The sequence below is a fragment of the Pleurodeles waltl genome, chromosome 2_1, assembly GCF_031143425.1.
Source record: "Pleurodeles waltl isolate 20211129_DDA chromosome 2_1, aPleWal1.hap1.20221129, whole genome shotgun sequence".
NCBI lineage: Eukaryota > Metazoa > Chordata > Amphibia > Caudata > Salamandridae > Pleurodeles > Pleurodeles waltl.
Window position 1 is genome coordinate 588,525,970 of NC_090438.1, and position 24,823 is coordinate 588,550,792.

At 42.6% G+C, this 24,823-nt stretch overlaps 1 protein-coding gene across 1 annotated transcript in view; it reads right to left on the bottom strand.

The window, feature by feature from the left end:
- The window catches only part of NPSR1 (neuropeptide S receptor 1), a 1,383,746-nt gene that overhangs the window by 395,107 nt on the left and 963,816 nt on the right, over positions 1 to 24,823 (bottom strand). The window lies entirely within an intron of this gene.

Genomic DNA, 24,823 nt, shown 5'->3' on the forward strand with positions numbered 1-24,823 from the left:
ATAGGTAACACCACACTCATCCCACATTGCTTTCAGATTGGCCGAAATAAAGTTTTTGCCCCTATCTGAGACCACCTCCTTTGGGAATCACACTCTGGTGAACACACCAAGTAGGGCCCTAGCCACAGTGGGAGCAGTGATTAATCTGAGGGGTATTGCCTCTGGGTACCTGGTGGCATGGCCCACAACCACCAAAATGTACCTGTTACCTGAGGCAGTTGTCGGGTCTAGGGGACCAACAACGTCAATCTCCACCCTCTCAAAGGGAGTCCCAATCACTGGTATTGGTATCAAGGGAGCCTTTGACTTGTCCCCTGCCTTGCCACTGGGTAACTTGGGACAGATAGGAACCAAGTCACTGCCAGAGGAAAAGTAACTAGAAAATGGACCATATTTAGGCCATTATTACAACCCTGGGGGTCAGTGGAGAAGTGGCAGTAATACCGCAAACAAGCCGGCGGTAAAAAAAATTGAATTACAAGCATGGCAGTGATCACCATGCAAAACCGCCACTTCTCGACTCCGACCGCCAGGGTGGTAAAGACCGCTGGGCTGGAGACTTCGGTCTCCAGCCTGGCGGCGGTTACTACACCTCCGGCGGCATCACGACCCAGCATACCGCCATGGATTTCGTGGGGTTCTGTACCACCACAAAATCCATGGTGGTAGGCACTATCAGGGCCAGGGAATTCCTTTCCTGGCACCAATAGGGGTCTCCCACTCCTCCTCTCCAGAGACCTATCCCCAAACCCACGACCCCCCTACCACCTCCCAAAGGTGGCAGGACCCCCCACCCCTCCAACATTGACACACATACCCCCCACACTCACACTTACACTACAACTACACACAAACATGCACACATTTTCGAAACACACAACACCCCCTGCATGCATACACGCACTGACACCCCCCCTCTACACACTCACACGCACACCCCCATGCACGCACACAACACCCCCTCCCCTAACGGTCGATCAACTTACCTGGTCCGGTGATCCTCCGGGAGGGAACGGGATTCATGGGGGCTGCTCCGCCGCCAGCTCCCCGTCACCAGAACACTGCCACACCAAATCATGGAACGTGATTCGGTGGGTGGTGTTCTGATGACGTGGCGGTGAAGGTGGAGCAGCCTTCACTTCACCGCCAAAAGCCAGTATGGCTGCTAGAGGCTCTCCGTACAAAAAAGGGCGGAGGGCTGCCAGCAGTCATGATGAGCTGCGCAGAAAACCACCTGCACTGGCGGTCTTCAGCACGGCGGTATCTCTGCAGTCTTGCTGAAATACCGCCGAGGTTGAAATGAGGGCTTTAGTCCTAATTTGATCAGATAAAATCTGAGTTCGGCACTTGTAATCCAAGTTAACTAAGGTTCCATGCCTAAGGTGGTAGAAATTGGTAAGTGAATGAGAGCTGGAACTATGTCTAATGCCCTCTCAATTTTGACATCCTCTCTAAATGAAACTAATCTTTTTTAACCATCTCTTTTGTTTGAGGTCTGATACATTCAGAGGTATCAAACATAAGACTCAGTCCCAGGGCATAAAAAGTGTTCTTGACATATGCCAACCATGGTATAGTAGCCATATTGCCTAAATTGAGGCAATCTTCCAAAACCTTTCTTGAACAACCTGCCTCTGGAGAACTCCATAGCTTCAGTCAGAGTGAAAGAGGTACCATGCAACTCACTCCTCTAGAAATCCCAAGGTCAACTGTAAATGTGAAATAAGGTCTGGAGTGGTTTTAGGGATGGCAAAAAGCCTATGCAAAACTTTACTTTCAGCTGGCTGTAAGTTACCTCGTACAGCATGGCCCCAAACTCTAGCTCCATATAAGCCAGCTGAAAGGCAATTCCTATTGTAAAGCTGAATCATCTCCTTAATAGGCTTACGGCCTAGCTTTTTAGCAAATCTAAGAATCGTATCACTCCAGAGGCACTGTGTGTGGCTAATAGGTGAGCCTAAGGACCCGATAAAGTGTGACTAGGTGTCTGGGTATGGGGTTGTCCCTAAGGGTTAGTGTGTGTCCAACAGTTGTCCCTCGATATTTGCAGGTGACTCTGGTTACCCCAATCTGTTAAGGCTACTGACCCCAGTGAGGAATCCCAGGACAAGGGCAAAGGAACGCTACAATGAGGCACATGGGCGATCTAGGAGGGTGATTAAACGCACCTTCGGCCTCCTGCAGGCCAGATTCCAGTGCCTCCATATGACAAGTGGTTCCCTCTACTACTCACCAAAGAAGGTGTGCCAGATCATCGTGTCCTGCTGTATGCTGCACAACCTGGCTTTGCGATGGCAAGTGCCTTTTCTGCAGGACGATGGGCCAGATGGTGGTCTTGTGGCAGCTGTGGAGCCGGTGGACAGTGAAGAGGAGGAGGCAGAAGAAGAGGATATCGACAACCGAAAAAACATAATCATGCAATACTTCCAGTGAGACACAGGTAAGAAGATGTGCTGCCTCCCACATCTCATACTATTGTTGGAGCTAGCATAAGTCTGTCATTTTCACTCAGTGTATGGACCCTGACTTGTCACTTTGCCTTTCCATTTCACAGATGTGGGACCCACTTTGTGCCCTCTGCTATGTTTCCTCCTACCCTACAACTGTGTTACATTGGTATGTGCACAAGTAAATTGACATTGCTATATTCCATGGTTATTGCAATTACACATTTGTGAAAGCACAGACTGACTCCAGATTGTTTTGTGCTTGAAGTGTGTTTATTTCTGTGCTAATAAGTGGAGGGGGTTGTAAAATGGGCTGGGGGGATGGTGGAGGAATGGCCATGGCAGGGTCCAGTCTATTTGTTTCACAGGTGCATTGTCCAAAGGGGCATAGGAAGTAGAGCAATGGCAGTTTAAGGATGGACAGGGTGACATAGTGGGACATTCAGGGGGGTCTCATTTCCTTGTGGGGGTCTTGGCAATGTTCTCTGTCTTGTTCCTGGATCTCAGGGACTGTTTGCGGGGTGGTTCTCCATCTGCAGGGAGTGGGGTGCTGGTGTCGTGTTCCTGTAGCAGTGCCTCCTGTCCACTACCGCCGGCGAGAGGCAGAGGGCTGTTCATCATCCAGGCTAGTGTCAAGGGCCCCTTGTTGTGCCACTGTGTCCCTCCTGGTATTGACAAGGCCTGCCAGCACCCCTGCAATGGTGATCAGGGTGTTGTTAATGGACTTCAAGTCCTCCCTGATCCCCAGGTAGTGTTCCTCCTGCAACTGCTGTGTCTCCTGAAACTTGGCCAGTACCGTTGCCATCATCTCCTGGGAATGATGGTAAGCTCCCATGATGTTGGAGAGTGCCTCGTGGAGAGTGGGTTCCCTGGGCCTGTCCTCCCCCTGTCGCACAGCAGTCCTCCCAGGTTACATGTTCTCCTGTGCCTCTGTCCCCTGAACCGTGTGCCCACTGCCACTGGCCCCAGGTCCCTGATTTTCTTGGGTTGGTGGGTTTGCCTGGGTTCCCTGTAGAACTGCTGATTGACGTGTCCTGGGGACAGAGGGATGGGCCCGCTGGGTGGGTGCTGTGCTGGTGTTTCCTGAGAGGGGTGGCTGTGTGGTGGCTTGTGACAGTGTCAGGGGAACCGACTGTCCTGAGGTCCCAGATGGGCTGGGCTGGTCATCTTGATCCAGCTGTGCAGATCTGCTGTCATCACTGTGGGTCTCTTCTGTGGGGGGACTGGATAGGTCTGGCACCTGCTGTCCGGTGATGTTGGGTAGGGGTCCTGTTGGGGTGTAAAAGCATAATTATTGCATCTGTGTTTGCCATTGTGTGCAATGGGTGAGTTACCCTTTACTCCTGTGCTTGCATTATTCGCTTGGCCCTTGTGTGATAGTTGGTTTGGGGTCTGTGTGGGTATCTGTACTGGACATACTTTGGTGATGGGTATCCATGCATTGGTGTTGCATGCAGGGCTTGGTTTTGGGATGTGTGGGTTGTGTTGGTGGGGTATTTGTGGGTTGTTGGGGTGATGGGTGTGAGGGTAAGGGCGGGTTATGTGATGGCATGCCGGTAGGGTGGGGGATAAAGTAGTAAAGAGTTCACTTACCAGAGTCCAGTCCTTCTGCTACTCCTGCGAGGCCTTCAGGATGCAGTATTGCCAAGACTTGCTCTTCCCATGTTGTTAGTTGTGGGGGAGGAGGTGGGGGTCCACCGCCAGTCCTCTGTACAGCAATCTGGTGTATGGAGACAACTGAACGCACCTTCTCCCATAGGTCGTTCCACCTCTTCCTGATGTCATCCTGTGTTCTTGGATGCTGTCCCACTGCGTTGACCCTGTCGACAGTTCTCTGCCATAGCTCCATCTTCCTTGCAATGGAGGTGTGCTGCACCTGTGCTCCGAATAGCTGAGGCTCTACCTGGACGATTTCCTCCACCATGACCCTGAGCTCCTCCTCAGAGAACCTGGGGTGTCGTTGAGGTGCCATGATGTGATGTGAGTGATGTGTGAGGTGGTGTGTGTTGTGATGAGTGATGGGATGTGTTGGTGTGTGTTGTTTGAGGTGTTTGGATGTTGTGTAAGTGGTGGTGCTGTGTGTCTGTGGATGCTGGTGTTGTTTAAGGTAGTGTCTCTCTCTGGCCTGCTTTCAAATTTCTGGTAGTAAGGGTTTGTGGGTAATGTCGGTGTGTGTTTTATATTGGATTGGGTGTGTGGGGGTGCTGTGCGTATGTGTATCAGGTGTGTGTATTTCGACTTGTCCAATGTGGTGGTGTTTTGTATATGTGTGTGTATTTTGAGCGCGGCGGTGTGTACCGCCAATGGTTTACCGCGGTTGAAAGAGCGCCGCGTTGATTCATGGGTCGTGATAGTGGGGGTGTATTCTTGTTGGCGTGACGGTGTCGGTTTTGTTATCGCCAGTTTATCACTGACCTTTGGTGTGGTGGACTTGTGTGGGTGTCTGTATTGTGGCGGATTCCGAGCTGTGGGTCATAAACCTGTGGCTGAATTCCACGGCCGCAGCAGCATGTTGGTGGTCTTCTGCGCGGCGGTAAGCGGGATTTACCGCCAAGGTTGTAATGAGGGACAATGTCTCTTTGCAGCCTTATATTTACAGATACGCAAAGGATTAAGCTCTCCATCAACTCCTGCACACCAGCATAAACTTTAATCATCATGTACACTCAGGAAGGATGAGAAAGAGCAACATCTACAATGTACAAATGTAACTGCATCAAGTTTGCATGTGGCACTCAGGGAGGTGTTGGTGACAGTGGAATAATCCTTAGAAAATGTTGTGCAGCTGTGCACCAATGGCAGACATGGAGCTGATGGGCAAAATGGTAAAAAATATATAACAATTTTAAAAAATACCATTTTTTTCCCAAAATTTAAACATTGAATAATTATTTTTTTAATTAAAAAATTAAGAAAGGAAAACAAAAAATTGAAAAAAATACAATTAAATTAATTAATTAATATTTGTATTATTAAATGATTGAATTAAACAAAAACATTTTGTGAAAAATCATTACAACAATAAATAAAAAAATAAAAAATATAATTGCTCATGTACTAGTGGAAGGGGACTGCCATGAGAAACCACTGGGGTTTGGAAGGCAAGGAGTGGTGCAGGTGAAAAATGCAAACTCAGTATATAATATAATATAAACACTGTTTATACAGTACACTGAGTATGAGCAGTGAGGTATGAGCAGTGAGCTATTAGGTCTTAAGCATAACACACAAAATGGCCAACAGCCACATGATTAAACAACTTCCAGCAAGGGGGCATGGCCACAACAAAGAACAAATGGAGGCCTAAAAGCACACTAGCTGCCCACACAAAATGGCCGCCAGCCACATGGTCAAACAGCAACAACCAGCTAAGAGGCATGGCCACAACAAAGAACACCTGCAGGCCTAAAAGCACACTGGCTGCCTACACATAATGGTTGCCAGCCACATGGTCAAACAGCAGCGACCACCAGCAAGGAGGCATGGTGACAACAAAGAACACGTGCAGGCCTAAAAGTACACTGGTTGCCTACACAAAATGGCTGCCAGCCACATGGTCAAGCAGCAACAACAACGAACAAGGAGGCAATGCCACAACAAAGAACACATGAAGGCCTTAAAGCACACTGGCTGCCTACAGAAAATGGCAGCCAAGGCTTCAACAACAAAGAACACATGCAGGCCTACAGAAAAAGCACACTGCCTGCCCACGCAAAATGCCCACCAGCCACATGGTCAAACAACAAGAAGGATGAATGGAAAACAAAAAACACATATAGACCTATAACCGACTATACAAAAAGTACTTCTGGCCAAACTGCATGGGGGACAAAGACAAATGGTGGCCTCTCGCAAACACATTCACACACTGGCAAGACAAAGGAGACATTGGTAACACAGGAGAAAAAACAACATAAAGTCAGCAATTCCAAAAATGAAAATTAAATGGGCTAAAAAAGTGCATTTTACAACAGCAACACACATCCTACAAAGGCATCAAATATATTACCCCACCATACAATGTTTGCTGAAAAAAAAGTGAAATACTGCCAAACAACAGTTTGTATTTAATACAATGCCATCCATGTTGTAAATGTTTTTTATTTTATTTCAACAGACACCACAAAAACAGTTGTCTCATCATGTACCCATGACTAGTACTGGACCTACAACTGGAAGGCCCATTAGCACATTAGTCCAAATAGTGAATTTGATGAATATTCCAAATTAATTACAAAACATTCAGAAAATGTACTAAACTGTGCAACATTTTTCCTTTAAAAAAATATATATATACAAGTAAAGCAATAACTAGGCCCACAGTGAAGCTGCAGGCCACCCACCACAATCATTTTTTAAAATTGTATAAAAGTACAAATAAATCCCGGTGCATGCCCTCTTTCAAACAAATAAGTTGTACTACACCCTTATACAATAGTTTTTGCACTTACTTGTGAAATCTCAAATACAAAGTCCTTAAGTTAAATCCAATGATATATACAGGAGACAAAGAGAGTGATCCTTCCAGCTCGAAATCCAAGTGAAAAGTGACAGGGAGATGGACATAGCACAGGGAGGATCCTACCGGACAGAAACAGGAAGTTGGAGCCTCTGGGGCACTTCTTCTTGTTGGAAAAAAAAGTAAATTAAAGAAGTACTTAAGACAGAAAAAACAATGCAAACAGTCCATTAGAGAAGGTTTTCAAATCCAAATTGTCTTTTTGAGGAGATTTAGCTGCTTGATCTTCTCCAGGTTGCAGCTTGGTCAATCGCGCTCACCCATGCTCATCTACATCACAAAATAAGTTCCGTACGTCACTGGGGCAGATGCAAACTCTTGTTTTGGCTCGTGAGTGCCTGACACGTCTCTTGTCATGCTTCCTGTGCAAGTGGCGTGACATCAAGAGCACGCCAACAGGAAACAAAACTCCGCTCTGTTACGGAGCGCAAAGCCTATATTTAAATCCGTGTTCTCAGAAGAACGCAGAGTTGACAAATTACACAAGCTCTGCGAGCAGAGTTTTAGACCCAGACCTACTCAAGAGTTGGCTTTTTCCTACATCACAAACACACTCAAACACAAATGTACAGCATATGCCTGTGCATGTAAATATGTATAATTTGATTGTATGTTTGCATTTAGATATGCAAATTTCTTTGTACAAATACATTTACTACTTATGACATGGGTTCTCAACCTTTTGACTTCTGTGGACCCATACTTTATCTTTACTGGAACCCGAGGATGCTCAATGAATCATTGTTAGAATCCAGGGCCCCCCACTGAGTCATTACTAAGAGCTGTGTACCTAATCAGTTAATATTATTTTTCTAATTTTCTGAGCAGTCGTGGACCCCCGGAAGAGGCTTCGTGGACCCACAAGGGTCCCCGGACCACAGTTTGGGAACCACTTACTTATGATTTACAAATAGATAGATATTCTTTAGATCTGTTTAAAAATATATAGGTATTCTTTCGGTCTGTTTAACAAATGTATACATTACTTATGGTTAAAAATAGATCTATCTATCTATCTAATAATATATGTATACATTCTTGTATGCTTAGTCACTGCATAGTTTTCATATGTTATTTGATTACATGCTTATGGGTATCTGTTTATTTTATTTATCTATCATAGTATGTCAGTATGATCATAACAATTGTATCCATAGGGCTTCACTATTGAAATATTGAAAAAAATATAAAAATAAAATAAATATATTAACAAATAAATAATAACTGAATAAATGAATAAACAAATAAATAAATGAATTTGCTTTTTCATACAGCAACACCTGAAAGTCTGAATTAGTAAGTGTCTATCAATTTTTGAACACACGCAACTTTATGCAGTACAATTATATATCCCTTTACTATTTTCCTTCTGAATGCATATCCTTTCAATGTAGTTATGTATCTATATATTTATTACTTTACTCCTACTGCAGAAAAAAATATTCAACTTCCTCAATTGCACTACTTTATGACTCATGCTATACCTCTCTCAAGCTATCCTTTGCCTCCACTCTTTGACTCATCCCAAACCTCATACTATTACTATGATCTCCCTAAGATCTTTTCTTGGCTCTTGCCTCCTCTATCTCGCCTTGACTTACTCCAAAACTCATTCTACTACTATGATCTCCCATATATACCTTTGTAGATCTTCCCTCCTTTATCCCTCCCTGAGTCATAACAAACCTCATTTTACTACAACAATCTCCCTAATAACCATTTCTAGACTCTTCCTTCTATCCCTTGTTCTCATCTCAGGAGTAGTAAGTACTATATAAATACAATTACAATTACAAATGTGGAAGTCCCACATAATCTTATAGTTCCTCGAAATCTGGGCTGCGGTTACACAAATACAAACTGTAAATGTACCTGGCAGTCAGTGCAATACAGTAATGCATCTTTGCACCCCAGTTTTTTTGGTATCCGCCATATTTCGCCAGCATGCAAAGCATTAAAAAAAAAAGCCAGTTGGCCTTCTCTACAAATGATATATAAAGAATTTGTTCAAAACAATCCAAACAAATATTGTTAAACATCTTGGTAATATTAAGCAATATTGGAAACCTTTGCGTGTTCCGCCTGCCATCTCTGGAACCAGACTCCCCTTGCACCTTGAATGTCAGCACAACATTCTTAGCTTTTGAAAAGAAGTAAAATCTTTTTTTTGCTCATTTTCGCTATAGATACCTTTGGTCCCTCGATTCCTTTTGTTTTTAGGTTATCTCGCTGGATAATGTTATCCGCAAGATGTCCATGGGATTTGTCCACTTTAGAAATTTCTCAAATTGAATCAAAATCAATAAAATCAAAAGTGATTGTAAATAATGTCTACATATGTTTAAAATCATATCAACTTTCCTGAATCAATTAAATACCTTTTATGGTCCTTATTTAAAGAATTTCTGTATCTGTATGAAACAATTTGAATATGTTTTTTTTCACACAGAACCCCATCCTTTGAAAGCTGAAAGTTATTGACAATGAAGAGAACCGTAAACTATTCTAAAGTATAATGTTTCAAAGATTACTGAATAACATTTACAGGTTAACGCAAAGAGATACAACTTTCGAAAAGCATTAAGAGATGCTACCTTAACAAAATGTCTAGTAAGGCTTCTACTTGTAATTCCCAAAGAAAACCATCTATGTCTTTAGCCTTATAGGAAATGGCAATAGTGAAAAAAACTGTCAACAAAATATCACAGTTTTATGAGAAACCCTGCTCAGTTCCTTCTGGAGGAATATAAGTAGGTATGCCAGTTTCGTTTCCATGTGGGAAAAGTTGTTCAGCTCTGTTAACTCCAGCAGAGATACTGAACCCTGAGCTAACTTTTACAAAATAAATATGTTGAACTTTTTCAGCTATTTACAAATGAGTACATTCCAGAAAAGCACTGAGCGCCAGTGTTTGTTTTAGTCCAAAATGTATCATTGTGCTTTATCAATAAAAATAAATCCCTTGTAGAATTTGCAAAACGTTCATGGCAGGAATATCTGCGAGCATGCTGATGGTGCAGTATACTACAACACTCACGAGACAGAGAAAATATTTAAACACCCCAGAGCCAAGAAGGCACATACATTCACCATCAGAGAATGAACGTAGATTTCTCTATTCATCATTAGCATCTAATCAGGGACACAAGCGTCACCAAAATGAAAACGATATGCTAACTGCCTCAAGTTCAGATACTTGCTGCAACTCTCTGTCCATCACAGAACTGTAAACATTAATTATAAAGCAACAACGCAATACTTTTAGAGGCAATGGCAATAGCAAACATGTCCCGGAAGCTGAAACCGATGAGATCCATGCACAAGGCAAGTAGGGTGTATTAATAAGCTCAAAATCACAGCTCAGTTTTAGCTTCTGCTAAATACATCCAGTTCACAATTACAGCTAATTAGGACGTTTTACATCCACATTAGCGCTCTCTGTATCTGTCCCGCTGAGAAACTGTCATCACACATTTCTCAAATTGCCCGATACGATTAAGAGTGTGTAGGCAATTTTACCACAGGCGGTTTAGCACTGGATAAAGCTAGCACATGCTGAACAGCTATATAAAAGCAATTGGTGAATGACCGCAAACAATGGAAAACATATGGCAATTCTTCAGGGAGAAGCTCCACGAAGCACAAGAGGCAAGACAAAAATGTTATGCAACAAGATAAACTTCAAACGATAATTGGCAACACTATCAGTATTAACAGTGACCCAGTGACCAGAAGGAACACAAACAGAATCTACCCAAACGCTGCCCCACTATCCGTATTGTCCTATAAATGCAGTTGTCACACTCACAAACACTCAAAAACATCAGCATAGAAGCATCCATCTCTGGTATTTCACTGTTCTTCTTCAGATACCAATCCTCATAATAAGCCATGCTGTTGAAGGAAGAGTACCAGGCCGTGCAGCTGTCAAAAGAAGGAGAAAAAACCCGCTCTTTATTCCCATAACAAGACTCAATTTCATGAGTATATCGTTCTCAGGTCTAGGCAACTTGTTGGCTCGACAAGGAGTAGACCACAATCTATCTGCCCTCCAAGATGCACAGGAGCCAATCATTGGGATGCAGACTGTTATACCTCCCTCAGTAAGGCATGTGATCGGTTTAAGTTTTGTTAACTTTCAGTACACAGTAGCTAGAGTAGATGGATTGGCACAGCCAACATTTTCAAAAATACCTCCCATGATCATGAAACTCCTGCCAAATTTAGGTGAACATCACACTGAAGGACAGATTTAAGAGCCTCTTGCGCCTTCTTGCACCACATTAACGTCATTTTTTAATGCTAATGTGGCCCAATGATGCCAAAATTACTGAACCAAATTTACAAAGTGGTGCAATGCATGCATTGCGCCACTTTGTAAACCTTTGCGCCAGGGGGTTGTTTCCCCGTTAGGGGAGGCCACAAAAAAATGGCGCAAAGAAATATAAGAGATTTCTTTCCGTCATTTTTTTCAGTATTTTTACTGCCTGCTCAGAGCAGGTGTTAAGAGGAGGCACAACATTTCTTACCAACAGCCTCAATGGGCTTTGCAGGATTAGCGTCAACATTTTTGACACTAATCCTGCAAAGTTCCGAACCAGCGTAAGAAATGTTGGTGCTAGTTACCCTAACTACCACCATGGTGCGCTGTATCTTAGATACGGCGCACACATGATGGCGTTAGGGCGGCGCTAAGGGGCTCAAGAAAAGTGTCACTGCACTGGGTGGAGCGTCACTTTTCTTAAATCAGGCCTGAGTTTTTTTTAACTGAACTTGCATACAGTGAATGCAAAATGTTATGCATTGCAGCTTTCCATAATATGCTAGGGGGCATAGAGTGCCCACGAGCGTCTCATACAGCCAGAGAGCAAACAAACCTACCAAGAAAATGCAACATAAGGTCTGTGTTTAAACAATACTCTGCATGATTTTCAGGTTTCACAAATTAATCAATGAACCTAATGAACAGCTGCATACCATATGATATTGCCTACTCAGGAGAAGGACATTTTCTGAATACAATATCACCCCACTCACCAAATGTGCAGGAATGATTATTGATGACAGAAACAAATATTTTGGAATATTTCTTCTCATACAACATTTTAGCAAAGTCAGTGGTGTAAGCAGCACAAATTAATGATGGCCACATTGTGATCTTATCTGTGAAACGTCAGAGGCCAGACATGTTGAGGCGAGAAATGTGTACTCATTTAATCCAAAGTATATGAGCATATGAATGCTCATTGTCAGTGTCTCTGCTTACATATCTACAACTGCACATACCTTGTAGGTGACAGAGGATCTCATCTGAAGCTATGGCTCATAAGTCCTGTGCGAGAATTAGTGATTGCTAACATGAAATAGAGAAAACATCAGGACAGGCAGAAGAACAGAGCCTGTATTTGGAACAGTGAAGGGGTGTTTCCGATGTCGGCACTGGTGAAGAACTGATGTACAGACAATGTAAGGTATGTGACACAACATAATTTGTTGTATGCTACAGAGCATTGCAGTGAGTGTCTGTCAATGCACGAGGAAGAGAGGAGACATGAATCAAACTAAAGATGATGAGTAAGCAAAGGTGGAACATGTTGCACACAGACATGATTCAAATGTCGGTGGTATCAGATACAACATAATTTCGAATTGTTCCTGGCCTACATAAAAATAATACAACTTGTTTCCGAAAGAAAACAGAATTAAATGGTCTGATGCCACAACCTAACCTTAATTAGCCCATTCACTGGCTGTAGAGTCGTATACCCACCCAAATCACAACAAGTTCTGAATGCCTTGTCACACTACCAACTCTGCTATTCCAGTCATTGTGCAATTCAGGCTGTTTGTCTCCTCATGTTGATAGTAAGGCAGGGAGGAGCAGAGGGGTAGGAGGTCACAGTACAACATCATGCTCTATCTGATATTGACTAGCACTATCAGTGACAAGATCATTTCTCCATATGGTTGGACTGTCTACGGATGCTATTACTTCCCACAAAATACCCCTCTGCCAAATTCCAGTTTGTGGTATGACTGGATGTCGTAAGAGAGTTTGTGACATGAAAGTGGACATTCAGATGTTTCCTTTGCTTCATCAGGTGGAATTGGGAGGACCTAGCCTCCTCCCACATGATATGCAAGATTTTAGAACAAATGTCTGCCACCATATATAGGGTGTTATACTCTTCAGGGGGTTTGTGACCCAGGACACCAAGCCTTCCGTCATGCTGAATTGCAGATCATCTGCTCGGATGTTATCCACTCATTTCCCTTGTAGGATAATATAGAAGATCTCCTCTGCTATAGTTATCTGATAGTGTCATCCCTGATAACATTGGCCACTGTGGCAGTTTATGGTGGTGGCTGTGATAACAGTTATGGTCGTAGAAGCCGTGCAAGTGGCATTGTTGGGGGTGGGGTCGGCTGTAATGGAGGCAACTTAATTGGCAACAGCTTTAGTTGTGGCAGCTGTGGTGGTGGTGGTGATGGCTTGGAGCATTTACATTGGATGTAGGTAGATGGAGAAAGAAAGGTAACTCCTCCCTTTTAGAGTCCTTAAATTGGATGTCACCTTTAGAGATGGGTGGTCATTTGTGTGTGGCTCATTTAGACACCCCACCCAACTACCAATCTAAGGGGCAGAGTTATGGAAAGTGGTGCTGCACCGAGTGCAGCGCTACTTTCCCTGCGCCCCTTAGCACCACCCTACCGCCGCCATGTGTGCATCATATTTAAATTACTGCGCACCATGGCGCAGGGTAGGTGGCAATGGTGTAATTTTTTAAGACGCTATTAATGTACTCTGCAGGAGTAGTGCCAAAATATTGGAGCTCCGCCTGCAGAGTACATAGGGGCCCATTCTAAAGAATGGAAGCCTGCTTTTTAATGCCTGCCCTTGAGCAGGCGTTAAAAGTCCTGTAATAAATGGTGCAAGGAAATCTATAAGATTTCCTTGCACCATTTTACCAGCTCCCCTAACGGGAGAGCGCCCCCTTTGCATACATTATGCCTGGCTCAGGCATAATGCAGTCCAAAGGGTTACAGAATGGCCCAATGCATGCACTGCACCACTTTGTAAATACAGCGCGTTTTTTTTGTGCCTTGTTGGACCACATTAACGTCAAAATAAATGACGTTAATGTGGTGTTAGGGGCATATAAATAGGTGCCTAAGTCCTGCTGATCTTTCTGCTCTGAAAAGTCACATTAGAACGGATGTCATTAACCAACCATCATACCCTTGGCCTTGATGGTGTTAATGTCTAACTACTAACCTTATTCATCATACTATGGAACTCAGCGAAGGTGAATCCACACAACATCATGCTCATGATATGTAGTATGAACAATGCTTTCTCCACAGACATTACCACAGATATAGGTGTGATGGTCAAACTCTGATGATAACATTATTCTCCACACAATTTCAATGTTTGGAAACACATCTACTACACTGGATCTTTTTTTACAAGCGTGCTTAGCGTTGAAGTACTATTGTAGGCTGCAAACATGGGCAGAGGAAAAGAACGTTTTATCCCCGGTCCAGTATGGATTCCGGAAAGGAATCGGAACAGTAGAACAAAGTTTAAATTTAAGTCTCATTATTGGAAAGTATACTAAGATCAGAGCAGGCAATCTGTACCTGGCCTTTATTGACTTGTCATCAGCTTTCGACTGCGTAATCCATGATAAATTGTGGGACATTTTAAATAGCATGGGAGTGGAACCGGCCTTAATTCAATTTATTCGCGAAATGTACACAGGGTGCAGAGCAAGAGTGAGGTACGGCCTAAAAGGGGAATGTACTTGCCTCTTTTGTCTTCACAGAGGAGTGCGCCGAGGCTGCGTCCTTGCTCCGTTCCTGTTTTCAATGTATATAAATAACCTAGACAAAGAATTGGCCACTAGGTGTAAAGATCTACCCCAAATAGATAAGCGACCTGTTCCGGCATTACTTTACGCTGACGATGCAGTATTAATGGCCAGGATCCCAATAGCTCTCCAGAAACTTCTAACAACCTGCATTACATACATGACACAGCTGGGACTCACTGTCAACTGCTCCAAAACCTTTATCATGAACTGCGGAGGGAAGCGTGGCAAGACTTATAACACCACTATTGCAGATAGCAAGGTCGAAATCGCGCAAACCTTTTCATATTTGGGCATAACATTGGATACGTTGGGTTCCTGGGCCAACTGCAGGAAGATGAAGAGAGTGCACCTGATCAAAACAACAATGGCACTACGACTCTTCTCCAAAAGCCTTGGGGGGATTACACCACCTAACATGATAAAGATCTACAAAGCCAAGTGTATTCCGGCTGTTATGTACGGGGCAGGAATTTGGGGACATACAAACTGTGATCTAGTGCAGACAGTGGAAAATGATTTCCTACGACATTTGTTGAGAGTACCAAAAGGCACTTCATCGTACGTCACACACACGGAACTCGGGGTTCCCTTCATTGCAGACTTGATAAAAATCCAGCCACTGCTACTATGGCATAAAGTCTGGACCTCGGAACACACCAGTTTTAATAAGGCCATCCTGACCGACTGTACGAAGTTGTTATATACATCAAGGGTTCCATGGTTAAAATATATTATGACCTTCTTCGAAAAAATGGGCAATAAAGTCTACTATACAAACCCAGTTTCGTTGCGGAAGATATCCAGGAAGGACCTGAGTACTTTGGCATTAAACTATCTAGAAGACATACGTTGGGGGGCGGAATAAAAAAAAACCTCAGTCATTCATAACCAAATAATTTTGACGGCTGAGGGCATGCAGCCGTACTTGGTAAACGTGGTACTCCCTCGCCACTGTTACGTCCTTACTAGATTTAGGCTAGACACATTTCATCGCCTAGTTTCATTTCCAATTATGAACGACTGGTCCACCTTGTTAAAACCAGGCCCCTGTGATGCAAAAACACTTCAATCCACAATTCATGTGGTTTTATTCTGTAATTTTTACGCCTACCAGAGGAAGCGCCTAGTTGTTCCGCTTTTAAGGTCAATCAATCTCCCCCAGTGTCGCACAGCCTATGCCTGTCTCCAGGCACTATCTTCTTTAGAGATGTGCGGAATTTTAGCTAACTTTTTATGTTCTGTATTAAAGATAAGGAAATCTATGGGGGAGGTGATCAAATTATAATTTATTGTGACAGGGTTTTTTATTTAATAGATTCACTAGACTGTCTTATTATGGTGTTTTTTTTTATTTATTTTTTACATTTTCTATTATTTTACTTACTCGACTTTTTATTATATATTGAAATGTATGTATTATAATTGGAGATTTTTTATGACTGCTATGCCTTTTATGACTTGTTGAAAGTCGAATAAAGATTTTGTACTGTACTGTACTATTGTACTATTTACAAAGTCCATTGTAAACAAAATAGACCTACTACCGAGCCTAAAGATTTGTCATCATAGAAGAAACATGCCCTGCAAGAAGTGAGATTCAATAGATATTTAAAAACCCCTCCTGCATCAAAAAAACAGATGGAGGCTAGCCTTGTAAATCAGATGCTGGGTATTGTTTCTGTCTCAATTAGGCACACACGCAGCAGTGCAAGCATAAGCATTTTCAGGTCCAGGCAAGATATATTTCGGGGCCCTCTATTGAGAACATCTTTGAATGTATTACCCACTTCAGCTAAATAAAGCTCTCATGATGCCAAAACGAAGTTAACTACATATTGAACATTCAGGCATAGGACATGCGAAAAAGCAGAAATCTCCTCCTACCCAGTGTCCGGCAGCTAAGGAGTTCCAAAAGTAAACTTTACCAAACTTCGCTATATTACTTGTACATGGATCTAATTGTCTTTTGTTTTACCGCAACAATATTTTATGTGGAATTCGGTCTTAACTGAGTAATTTCTTAAGATTGTAGGAAAGAGAGAGAACAGGTGCCTTGTTTCCTGCTTAATTTACTCGTGCATAATATTAAAATAAGGCATATGCACATAACAGTTCAAATGAGGTAGAGGAAGACCTAGGTAGCAGAAAAGTACTAAGGAATTGACCGAACTGAATTATTCAGGGATGGAAAGAGAGAGAGAAATGAGGTTGAGAGATGACGTAGTGAAAAACAGTGATGCAAATGAACAAGTTAGGTAGTGAGAAAGTAAGGGGGGTAAAGAAAGTGAGATAGATGTGAGGTGGAGAGAAAAATTAGTTAGAGAGAGAGATATGATAAAGAGTGGTGAAGTAGCAATACTGATGAAAGAGCTAAAGAGAGGTGAAGAAAGAAAAGCAAGGTTTAGAGAGGGAGGAGGTTTATATTAAATACAGAAACGGAACATTAGGACGCAGATAGAAGGGTGGGCTAGGGAACTGAGGTGGCAAAGAGAAGCAGAGTGGTAGGGATACAGAGGTAGGATTTTAAAGTGATAGAGTGAATGGTGAGGCCATGCCACCAACTGCCCCAGAACATAAAGGCTGAAGGAGGCATGATTGGCGTGCTCACTAAGCTTCTGTGAAGCCTGCGTTCCCAGCTGTCAAATTAAAAAATAATCTGTTTTAATAAGCACAGTGTTATCATGGTGGAATATCTGACCCTACTGATGACAAGTGGGGGGCATGGATGGTAGGGGCCCTTGGCATTCACCTACTTAGTCCATGCCTTAAAGCAGCAATGCACTTTCTTACTGGCACTCTAAAAGATTTGGGCATTTGGAAGCCCCTCGCTTATGCAGGGGCCCTATTACACAAGTGATCCGCGGGCAAAGGGCATTTGCATCCACTTTGTGTGCCTCCTGGTCACTTTGGTATCCCAGAAGGGGCAACAAATCCTTGTGCGGCCACTTCTGTAATACAGATAGTGCTGGTACACATATAACGTTAGCGCTGTTATTAGAGGTCATTCCCTTATTTACATGGGGGTGTGGCCTCATGCAAAATGAGGGAATCTCTTTACTGCTGTGCCCATGCCATATAACTGATGTGGGCGCTGAGGCAAACATGCCTTTAGAAGGTGCATTGAAAGTGTGCCACAAAAGGTGGCGCACTTTCAGTGCTGCTTCTGAATTCAGTCCTCCAAAGACATTTTCACTGCACTCACCTGCAAGAGGAGCTCTAATCCCTTCCAAAAGTGCAGGAGGGTTGCCACCTACACAGAGAAACAGGGTGCAGCTTTTACACTGCTGCTCTGTATTTCTCTTGAATGCGCTGCCCTGGGAGCAGCGCTAGTTCACTGCTGCCCTGAGGGCAGCGCATTCTTCTTCATAGAGCACACTTTCCATGTTTGCACCGGCATACTTGCTTTAAGGTGCACCATGGCACAAACATGTAAGGTGCGCCCTATTTGTAGTGCAGGCACCAGTGGGTGTTTGAGACATAGCGGATTGCCTGCATTATGCTCATCTTTAGTGAAATCTACTGAGTTGGTTAGAAAAAATGGATGCCTTTTATGTCGGAAGATATCACTTAAGTATGCCATATATTTAGGAATTTGGGAAAGTAACATGCATTTCAATTAGCTGTTGTTGACATCCAGTGAAAATCTATTTTGCAATGTTTGTTTATGGCACAATCCAACAGGTCAGAGTTTCAGAGTCATGTTGAATAATATCTATGTAATCCTCTTTTGTCTGTAAGCCCATGTATTGATTTTCACCCTTGTAGAGCTTTCAGGAACTCACTTCTAAGCCAGGAAAAGCCTAAAGATTTTGAGCTGGGTGTAGCTGCCCAAGAAAACATCCGTAACAGAGGACAATTCAAAATACTAAGCACATTTGTTTGTTCTTGGTACCTCTTTTGAATGCAATGGCGTCAGGTTTCATCTCAGGTTTCATCTCTCTGCATAGGAAGAAAATTTGCTTCCCTATAAACATTCCAACCAGTAAGCAAAGACAATGTTTTTACAGCATTTGTTTTCATAAAAGCTGACAAGGACACTTATCAGAGAAAAGTGTTCATCATCTTTTCAATTTAATTAAAAATCCTGTGATTTTGATTTTTTGAGCAAAACTGCAAAATTGACAAAAAGGGCCTGGGATGTGAATTGATATTTTCTGTTTTGTTGTCAAAATTAATTTGCATAGCGCAACTGCATCAAAGCAAATTAGACTAAGCTTCTATCACTCCCATCCACTTTCAAGTCCTTGTCTCAGCTTTTTATTAAAGTGGCCCTAGTTAGGGCATACACCAACCCCATAGAATCGTCACCCCGACTGTGTCCTAGATTCCCGAGACCCTACTTATGCACCCTTTAGGACTATGAAGGATGTGAAGAAAGAAGTAGGCACCCAATAGCTGATTGCAGGCTACGTCATGTGATCAACCCATGGGAGTACTTGATTTGCAGCAGTTCCTGCAAGAATACTAAATTCTGCTCTGTCCCTGTTACCACAGAAGGTCCAACAAGGTTATTAAACCTCACAGGGGTTCAGCTGGCTGGCAGCTGTGATGGAGGAGATCTTTGTATTTAAACCACACTCTGACCAAGCTACTCTTCATGCCTTTATAGGTGTTTCTTTCTCATCTGCCATTTTCAGCAGGATGAGCAGTTCATAAAAGGTACAGGCTTATAATAATTCATTTCTTGTTTTAGAATACGCAATGAAGTTCTGACAGAAGACTTAGGGCCTCATTCAGTTCTTGGCAGTTATGGTCCTGATATAGTTTTTTTGATGGAAAAGCCATCCTCCGGCTTGGTGGTCTGCCCATCCGATTTAGATGTTGGCAGTCCAATAGGCAATAGACTGCCCAAGTTGTGCTGTCTCCACCAGGAATCCTCAACTGCTGCAACTGCGCCACTGGACATAGTGGCTGGCAGCGGGACTCCAGACACTCTGAAGGTCAAGAAATTATGGTTGACTTAAGACCAATGTATTTCTGAACTCTCAGGGCAAATGTAAGGTTTTGGTTTATGCAAGGTTGGCATATTCTCTAATTTCTCCTTCAGCATTTGGTACCATTCAACATTCAAGGGATTAAAATACAGGTACCAGTCATTATGCGGTTTACTATTGAGGTACATTATTCATTGCATTAGTTCTTCTCATGTGATTGTTGTTTTTATAGTGTCTATCATGTCATCAGTATTAAAAAGTAATGTTACAATCTGTGTTCATCACATTCTTGATCAGTGACAGATACATTCCAGCTTTGTTGAACTTTTTTCTGTGCATTCACCCTACTGTTCAACTGTGTTTGTGTTACAGTGATACCAATGTCTTTCTTTTCTTTCCACAAGGAACCTACAAATGGAGCTGACAGATGATACCCCATGCATATTATTGATATCCCTTGATCTGTGTGGAGCGGAGTCTTTCTCTTTCTCTTGCCCCTTCCTGTGTTCTCCCCACAGAGGTTGTGTGGTTGGGTAGGGTGAAACAGGGATTCACACCACTTTTACAAGCCTAGATTAGAGGTGATGTCCTAATTGTGCAATGCAATGTTACTGCACTGCAAAGAGTGTCAGTCTTTACTGAACCCTTTAAATATTGACACCCCAGAATGTGACATTTACCTGCTGTGGTAAAGACCTCATAGTAGGAGTTTAACTTGCAAAAATTTGGAATAACAGGTGAATGCATGTATGAGAATTTACCACACATTTTCCCTCTGTAAATTTTGGCAGCATTGATCTTTCAAAAATATTCCAAAGGAAATTTCCGAGGGGTTCCATAATTACGGCACAATCTGGAACTGAATCCCTGTGTAAACTCCTATTTGCATAGGGATAAGAATGTACCCCCAACTCCTTTAAGAGAGAATAAAATTGCTAATTGCTTTCTTGAAAGTTTTCAAAATGTAACTAAAATTACAACATGGCACAAAGGCTCATGAAACATGGTTGTTGATGTCTCTCATGAAAATTTAATGCAAAGGCATACACCACTACTAAATTAATTCAAGATGCTGACAAGGGGCTGCACTTAGGAAAAATTGTCCAGCAGCTGCAGATTTCCTGTTGCCACAAAAAGCCTGCAAAGTATGCAGTAGCCAAAGCACAGGTGAAATTCTGCATTCTGCAACTGTGTGTTGGGTTACTCTTGCAAGATTTGCTACATTTGAAAAGATTTGCACATAGCAAGCCTTCCTCTCATCACATTGTGTGTGTTTGATGTACTGCCCTAAGTGGCAAAGGTATTCCCAGACGTGGGTTCCATGCTCACTGTGCCACTGGAATCACAGTACACATGAATGAATAGCCATAATCAGGGAAAAAACAGTGTTGGGTCCTTGTGTTCCAGTTCAGGGAGGACCTGGCCTGGCAGTTTGGGCTGGACTGTTCAAATAGTACGAGGGTCAAGACTAATTTGCATATGCCTGGGTCCAAACTGAGGTGGCATGGTGAGAAAAAGAACGATGAGGGGTTGAAAAGCAGTTGACAGTCATTAGACAAATTGTAAGCATTCCTCCTCTCACCTTTTGTGTCTTTGACATACCACCAGAAGTGGCAAGAGTTGGCCCAAACATAAATCCACTCCTCATTGTTCCACTGAAACCAAACTACACCCAACTGAAGACCCCTAAACAGGGTGAAACAGATTTGGGTTGCTTATATTCCAGGTAGGGAGGGCCCAGACTTGCAGTTTGGGCTAGACTGTTCTTACTGGAGTGGGGTCTAGGCTGATTTGCATATGACTGGATAGAAACAGAGGCATGATGGGTAAAAAAATGATGTTTTGAAAAGTAACCTTGGGCTATTAACAGTAATTAGACAAATTGTAAGCATTCCTCCTTTAACCTTTTGTGCGTTTGATGTACCCCACCTAAGTGGCAAGGGTATATCTAGATCTGGGTCCTCTGCTCACTGTATATCTCAAACCAAGCTATTCTGAAAAGAAGAGCCACAATCAGGGCAAACCTGGTCTTGGGTTGCTTGAATTCTGGTTCAGGCAGGACCTGACCAGGCAGTTCAGGCTGGAGTGTTCTCACTGGAGCAGTCCAACCTATGGCTAGATCCAAACTGAGGTGGCATTGTTGGCAAACAAATGATGGGTTGGAATGCTACTGAGGAATTGCCAGTGGTTAGACTAATTGCAAACATTCCTCCATCACCTTTTGTGTATTTTATGTACCACCTTAAGTGGCAAAGATATGCTCAGACATGGTCCCCATGCCCTTTGTGCCATAGGAACTAAGCTACCCCCAACTGATGAGCCCCAGTCAGAGAGAAACTGGTCTTGGTTTGCTTGTGTTTTAGTTCAAGTAGGACCTGGCCTGGCAGTTCGGGCTGAGCCCAAGCAAGGCCAAAACTGATTTGCATTTGGCTAGGGCCAAACAGAGTTGGCATTTGGGCAAAATAATGATTTTTTGGAGTGCTACCCTGAGTGATTGACAATGGTTAGACATATAGAAGCATTTGTCCAGGCACGTTTTGAGTGTATGGTGTAAGGGGAAGCTTGAGAAAGGGAAGTGTTTGATCTTTAGACCCTCTATAGCCACTAAAGCATCTGCCCAGCGGAGTGTGAAACGTAGTAGGCCCCAGAATCAGTTTGATGTAGTTTAGAAGGAAGGGATTGCTCAATTTCCTAAACACACCCACGAATGACACACAATCTCTCCTGTGGGTAGAAACCCTCTGCTATCTTTCATTTATCTTTGAGTAGTACACTCCGAACTAGCTTGCAGTAAGGTAAACAGGATGTTAAATGCTGTAAGAGAGGGTAGGGTCGCCCCAAGGAACTTATTCCCTGCTGGTTAGGGAGTGCTCAGAAGGAAAAACTGGTGAAAGTACATGAATAGGACTACAGCTGCTACTTGATACCAATGAGGAGACCTTAAGGGCAAGACCTGATCCCACTTGTACCAAGGACAAAGAAGTGGACTTCAAGTGTCAGTTGCCTGACAACTTATGTGGCTACAGGGGTACAACAAGCTGATAGAGGACCTGTTCTGGAAGTGCCCACCCAACCAATTTCAGCTGGACCGGGCGTGGGTCACACAGACAGGTTCTTCTAAAGTATGTTCTACCTCTCTAAGTGCTTTCAATGAAGTCTTAGGTCTCTTGGCTACATCCACCTGGATTTCTCCAACAAACTCTGAAAAGCTGGGACTCAAACCAATTTGGGCTTGCAGACCCTGGAGGATCCAGCATAAACCACCCAAGTCAATCTGCCAAAGGAGTGGCATCACTGGGCAAGAATAATAGGTTGGTCCTGCACAGAGCTTTTTGCTGTCTGAAAACTTAGTTCAGCGCACCCATGCACAAAGGCTATCTTACTTCAGTGTAGCAGTTCAATGCAACCTTCTTTTTTGCTCTGCTGAAGAAGTTGAAGCTCCAAAAAAAAGACTGAGGGCCTGAATTAGATATTGGTGGAAGGGTTACTCTGTCACAACGGTGACAGATATCCCGTCTGCCAAAATCTAAATCCTAATATATTCAGTGGGATTTAGATTTCGGGGAACGGGATAGCCATAACCGTTGTGACGGAGTAACCCTTCCAACAATAACTAAATCAGGCCATAAGTCCAAAGATAGAAATATTGATCAAGAGAAGGAGTCAAAAGTATCCAACCAACAACAGGAATTCTCCAGGCATGAAATATTATCAAGTGTCACTCTGAAACGGCTGTAGCGGGACCTTATCCAATGGCTATGTGGGTAGTAGAGGACTTCGTCGGATACAGTCTGCAACCTTGCCCACTACGGTTTTTGATTTCCATTTGAAAGACTAAATTAGAAGTTAACATTTTAGAACCAGATGACAATGATTGGCATGTCAGATGTGTGCACCATTGCAGTCAGCCGGAAATTGCATCTACATCCCCCTCAAATGCTAATAGTACCATCTATTGGTTCTTTACTTTTTCTAAGTGCCTTTTCCTTTTAATTCTTTAAAAATGTATATCTCTGGTTCCGCTGAATGGATTATTGTTGTTTTGGTGTTGTTTATAAATAGTCTCGTTATCTTTAGAAATTGAGATATTTATTGTGTTGTGCTTTTGACTTTTCAACTGTTTGAGTACTTCTAAATGAGTTACACATTTTTTTTAAATGAAGCCTATTTGATCTGTGCTTTAACTACCAGGGCTTGAGCTCAGGTTTAACGTAATGAATCATTTGGCTGGATCTAACAGGGGGTCTACCCAAATTACTCAAATTAATAATTCACTTTCTTACACTCACAAAAACAAAATGCATTTCTTTTAAAATAATACAAATAAATGTCTAAACGTAAGTAACACCTAAATTAGAGTTTCCCACACAAGGTAAAGTTAAAAAGAAATATTCCAAAGTAAATTACACACCAATTAAATTCAAAAGCAAAATAGTTGAAAAATAGGAAAGCACACCTAATTATTAATGTTTGTAAATAGAGAGTCACCAAACAAACTAAAAACTGGGTAACTGTCAAACACCTCTAGGTCCTTGAAATACTACTATACAAACTTTTTACCAATTAGAAAGTAACGTAAGATATTTTAAAACATAATACTCCATCAAAACAACCTCTAACGATTGGAACAAAAATACAACTTTGAAATAAAATAAAATGCATTTTCTTTATTATATTATATTTCTAAAACAGACTAAAAATTCATGCTGAAATCTTAAAATACCTAAAACCACCTCCAAGAATCCAAATAAACATTGAATTGCTATGCTGCAAATGGGTTCCATCCCTTAAATACACCTGGATGTTTAGCTTTTTGTATTTTTTACACTCACTGCATGTGTCTCAACCATGGTGGATACATGGCAAATGGATAGCACATGTTTACTGCCAGTGTCCAGCTTTCAAGATAAGGCTGCTGTGACACAGCTCGCATAAAGGCAGTTGGCTGTTACACGTGAACACATGTGCAAATGCATATGCACTCATGTGTGGGCTGCACATGGAAGACTACAGTATTTTGCAGCCTAGTAACTGCGTACAGGTAGC